Consider the following 6,056-nt stretch of genomic DNA (forward strand, 5'->3'; position numbering starts at 1 on the left):
TACACCAATACCAAATTCATGACTGTAGTATTTCAGTTGACCATTCAAAAGATTTTATTTATATAGTTATACTCACCTTGTTTCCAACAATTCAAAAAATGAAACAGTAATATAAATCACTGCATATATGATTTTTTTTCTTATTTGTAAACGTACCATCTTGCCTACATAAAGCATGCCAAGCTTTCACATTGTCCAGATTACATCTAAACAGCTGGTTGCCTGTGGGTCAAAAGTGGCTTTCGAAAAAATTCACTCTTCCCTCTGCCAGCTTTAGTCAAAGCTCTTGTCTTGGCCTACTACTCTGAATGGTTCACTGCAGACTTTTCATTCCAACGCACAGATTTGTAATTGAAATGAGTTCTTTTATGGAATTATTTAGTTAAACACTGTTTAAAAAAAGCTGAAATAATAAAATATTCCTGTGGACATGGAAGAACAGTGCAAATACTTATATTGTATGCCAATAGACTCCCCCGACAAACAGATTCAGAGGCATCAGCTCAAAGACACAGAAGCCGTGATAGATAAGGGTTGCTTTACTAAAGGCAAATCGGCTATTCACTTTGCAAGGGAATGATTTTTTAGCCTAGTGATTGCGGAGAAAATTCCCTTGCAAAGTAAACAGCCTATTTTCCTTTAGTAAATCAAACCTATAGTCTCAAACCTGACCTCTCAAATGAGCAAAATGACTAGTTGCAGGATTTCTTTATGGAAATGTAAATGAATTTAATACAATTCTAGACTAGAGCTTTACTCGTGCTGTGTGGAAATGTTACCCCATATATGTCTGGCACTGCCGCAGTACAGGTTTAAATACCACTGAATTACAATATAAAAGAAAAAATTGTAGCAGAGACCTCACACAACATCAAAAATAACCAAGTTACAGTAAAGTCATTAAGAGGTATTCCTCATATTAAATGTAACAGTATAAAGCAGGGATATGCAATTAGCGGACCTCCAGCTGTTGCAGAACTACAAGTCCCATGAGGCATAGCAAGACTCTGACAGCCACAAGCATGACACCCAGAGGCAGAGGCATGATGGGACTTGTAGTTTTCCAACAGCTGGAGGTCCGTTAATTGCATATGCCTGGTATAAAGGATGAACCTGTATATTTCAGCAATTTAGCTTTCATGTTTTTGTATTGGTGAAACATATATGGTAAGTCAGCTCTGTCCAGCTCCAGTCCTTGAGGTGCACATTCATATTTTACAGACAGGCACAGTCATTTCACTTAATTGACATTGACTCACTTTGTTAATAGAGGGATTCTAAAACATGGATGGTCTTTGAGGACTAAGATGTACAGTGATGTAGTAAGTTATTGCCTTCAGACATTCTTCTAGCAGCTGTTGTGTAAATGTGCAGGAAATAATTTTATTGGAAACCCACAGCTATTGGGACATTCACTTTGTTTAAAGATGTTAAAGTGTACTTGTTGCTTTTAAATGTTTAGCCATTTTGCTTTTGGAACCAAGAATTGCACCCATTGGGTTCCCACAAACTAGTGTCCTTCTGTGATGTCATCAATTCCTGGAGGATGAATCGCCTGTGTGATATTGGATAATGTTTTAGTCCCAGCATGGCTGCGTACAGCAGGTGTGCATGAAAACTGGTTTGCCGTAGGTTTTAAGTAATATTCAATAAATGTTTGACTTGTACTCATACTCAACAGTTGCTTTACTTTGTGTGAGATTTGTAATGACATCAGTCACATATGCACTTTGTGTAAAACAAAATAAAATACATTTTTTAAATGGTGTTCGAGATCTTTAATACTTATATTTGAAACTTTTCATACTGGAATTTTCCAACATGAGGGTTGTTCCAAAACATTTTATGACCTTCCATAGGTCATTCAAATTTCACATGTGGATCTAGAGGAGGGGTAGGCAACCTTTTGAGTACAGTGTGCCGAAAAATGTTTTCAAAGAAATTGAGCGTGCCGATTTTATAACAAAAATGTCAACTTCACACACTCAATCACGAAAAGGATTTTTTATAAAGTAAATGCTGTAAACTACTTGAGTAGTAGTGAGAAATTAACATCCTGCACTCTCACGCCTCAGATCAGCCCCAATTGCTGCAACTCCACACTTCAGACCAGCCCCAATTTATGCACCTTCACACGTCAGATTACTGTCCCCCCTGCTTATCTGCCCCACCAATGTACCCCCTGAACATCTGCCCCACCACTGTATTACCCTGCACATCTGCCCCACCACTGTATTACCCTGCACATCTGCCCCACTTCTGTCCCCCGCTGCTCATCTGTCCCACCACTGTAACCGCCTGTACATCTGCCCCACCACTGTACCACCCTGTCTCATTTGCCCCACCACTGTACCTCCTGCACATCTGTCCCACCTCTGTTCCCCTTGCTCTTCTGCCCCACCAACATTTATATAGACCCCAGGACGAAACCACCCCCCTACATTAGTATAGACCCCCCAGGACAAACCCCTCCCCCTACATTAGTATAGACCCCCAGGAAGAAACCACCCCCCTACATTAGTATAGACCCCCCCAGGACAAACCTCCCCCCCACATTCGTATAGACCCCCCAGGACGAAACCACCCCCCCACATTAGTATAGACCCCCCCAGGACAAACCCCTCCCCCTACATTACGCTAATTTAAAACACCCGGGCAGCAGCTGAAGAGGAGAGGACAGTATGCAGCCGCGCCGCCCAGGTGGAGAACAGAGCGTGCCAGGCAGGCTTGGGCAGCAGGCGGGAGTGAGACACAGGAAGAGGTGAACTGGAACACGTTGGGCACGGGCATGGGCCGCTCCCCCGTGACATCACTGCGCGGCTGGTCTCTCACACAGAGACAGCCGCTCTGATCTCATTTCGCTCTCCTCCTCTGACAGGAGGAGGGAGGGGGGATGGGCTTCGGCACTCAGCAGGAAACACAGCGGCGGCGACCAGCAGAGAGAGCCGCCTACGGACAAGGAAGAGGAGGTGGAGGGAGGGGAGCACTCTGGCGTTTCAGCTCCCCCACCTCTGTGGCGCCCGGGTGCACTGCACCCCGCGCACCCCGTCCAGGATCGGCCCTTGATGTCACATACAAGCATCTGGAATGGATGCGCAATGATAAGCTCAGGTCAGGGGCATTTCCTGAAAGCATTGGCCTGTGTGCAGGATCATAAGTTATGCACCCGCAGCTAAGAAAAAGTTTCTGCGCCACAGGAAAAGTTGGGTGTAATTTTCATTGCTCTGAATACTGGCTGTGGCTTAAAGGGACACAGAGTGCAGGGGTTCAGTAGTAAGTAACACAAAGGTTCAGGAATAATTTCAACAAAGTTCCCAGAAGCTCAACAGTAATTCCACAAAGTGTCACCTGATTGAGGTTTTCTCAATCACAGTGAAATCTCTTCTTTCTGAGATTGGTAGTGGCAACCAAGCGAGTCATGTTCCTCCAGCTGGTGGGCGGAGCTAGCAGGACTGTGATTTAGCAGTGGCCAATGACAGTCATCCTCCTCCTCCTGGAAACAGGGACCGCCCCCCCCCCACCAGAACTGCACCCAATCTCTTCCCCATCACAAGAGCTGAGGATCGCAGCTACAGCAAAGTTAGAGAACCAAACAATGTTTCCCATATTTTACAATGTGTGTGGGCACAGTGCCTCCCCCTCAGTGCAGGTGCGGCATGGGGAATTCTGAAATTGGAATGCATTAGTGTCTCGCTGACACTTTCCTGCACTGCTGTGCTGATGGAGAGGGAGTCACATGCCTGCAGAAGAGGCTTTGTGTGCCGCTTGAGGCACCAGTGCCAGGAGTTGCCTACCCCTGGTCTAGAGGAACTGTTTCTCTATAATAACTCTTCTTTTTCATTTCAGGTAAATAATGGATTCCAAGCAGAAGCAACGTGCTGTCATTGAATACTTGAGAAAGGAGGGATGCAGGCTACCCGACATCCACAGAAGGATAGAGAATATTTACTGAGATGACACCAGTGACAAGAGTCACCAATGACAGGACTTTGTTGATGGTATCATCTCTGTAAACATTCTGTAAAATTCTGTGGATGTTGGACAGCCTGCACCTCCTTCGTCAAGAACTCAATGACAGCATTTTGCTTCTGCTTGGAATTATTTACCTGCAATGAAAAATAAGAAGAGTTACTATGAGACTGAGTTCCTCTACCAACATGTGAAATGCGAATGACCTATGTAAGTTAATAAAAAAAGTTATACCCACTTTTGCATTACTGTTGGTATAGCCATCATACATTGTAGTAGCAATAAACCCTCAGCATTTGTTTTAGCTTAACACATTGAGTATGATAAAATAAACATTCCCCAGTAAACCTTTAGTTAAAATTTTCACCTAGCACTTGCAATTAGAATTGGGCCGAATACCCCCCGGAGTTCGCGGCAGAACTCTCAAATATCGCAAAAGTTCGGACCCAAACCGCAAACCCTATTTAAGTCTATGGGACCTGAACTTGAAAAATCAAAAATGCCCATTTTGAAGGCTTATATGCAAGTTATTGGCCATAAAAAGGGTATGAGGGCCTGGGTACTGCCCTGGGGGACATGTATCAATACAAACATTTTTTTAAAAATATTGCTTTTAAAGGAGCAGTGATATTATTGATGCTTAAAATTAAACAATAAAAATGAAAAATTCCTTTAAATATAGTGCCTGGGCCTCCCCTTAGTCTGCCTGTAAAGTTGGGAATTTGTACCGTGTAAAGAACCTGCTGCAGCAACATTGACATATATAAAGAAAAAAAAAATACATTTAAATTGATTTTACCTGCAAGCTTTCTTTATTTTGTAAACAACAGCTAGGGGAGCTAGTCAGTATGATGAGACCACAATTTAGTGCACTCGGAACAAGATTAGAGATTTTATGGATAAATACTTTTGTCTCTTTGGCAGACTTTGGATGGAAATAACACATTTTTGCACCACAGTGAGCAAGCCTTATGTGAAGAAGTCAAATTATAGTACACTCAGGCCAAGATTAACATTTTTTTTTAGATAAAGTCTGGTGTCTCTTTTGCAGACTTTGGATAGAAGTAACAGGTGTGGAAAAAATAGGCTTTGGGTGTTGGTGGTGCCTTCACACCTTAACCCTATTGAGGTACTCTTGAAAAAAAATCTGTTTGTTTTTGTATGTTTTGTTAGGAAAAATAATGTCCAACAATAACCTCAAAAGAGAAATTTCAAAATAAATTTACAAAACTAATTTGGAAATTGCTTTATTCTCTCATCTCGCCATCTTCTTCCTCCTTTTCTACTCCTCGTATATACAATACATTATTACACCTTATTAGAACTTCTCCAAGATGTCCAGACAATGCCCCATCAATATACTCTTCTGCATTTGGCTGCATGTTCATGTAGCCATCCACAGAGACCAACTATCCCTTGTATTCCATACCCCACTTAAGTTTCACCATTACTGGCTTACCAATAAGGCCATAAAGGAATGGTTTTGGGTTAGGTGGCAAACTCATTCTGCTGCTGAAACCACCATTGATCTACAGTGAAAGGAAGAAAAAATTTCCCCGTGGAGTGTTCAGAGAACATACTGCTGGTGAGAGCAGGAAATAGCTAGAGGTACTCTTTAAAAAAGGAAGAATTGGCCGTTCTGTAAAAAATGTAAAAAAAATTGGGCTTTGGGTGTTGGTGGTGCCTTCACACCTTAACCATATAGAAGTACTCTTGATAAAAGTAAGAAATGGCCTTGTTGTAAAAAAATGTAATTATATGCACCTGTCAAACAGGTGCGAAAAAATTGGTCCTTGGGTGTCATTGTGTCATTGTGCCAATGAAACCTATACCAAAAAATTACTTCAAGATAAAATCAATACCCGCAAAGCTAGGCAGCCTTGACAGTCTTGCAGAGATCCCAGATCTCAAAAACATTTATTCAGCGACATCACCATCAGGGGCTTGATAGCTGCTGCTAATCCAGGACTGATTCACTTTGACAAATGTCAGGCGGTCAAAGTCTGGAAACAGACACGCTCTTTTATCCGTCACAAAACCTCCAGCAGCACTGAATGCCCATTTGGAAAGCACGCTGGGTGCAGGAG

General features: G+C 42.6%; 1 pseudogene; it reads right to left on the reverse strand.

The window, feature by feature from the left end:
* Positions 1–5,216: 5,216 nt before the first annotated feature.
* LOC141105272 (small nuclear ribonucleoprotein F pseudogene) lies at positions 5,217–5,474 on the reverse strand (annotated as a pseudogene).
* Positions 5,475–6,056: the final 582 nt, after the last annotated feature.

Source organism: Aquarana catesbeiana, linkage group LG08 (genome assembly GCF_042186555.1).
Source record: "Aquarana catesbeiana isolate 2022-GZ linkage group LG08, ASM4218655v1, whole genome shotgun sequence".
In the NCBI taxonomy this organism is placed as follows: domain Eukaryota; kingdom Metazoa; phylum Chordata; class Amphibia; order Anura; family Ranidae; genus Aquarana; species Aquarana catesbeiana.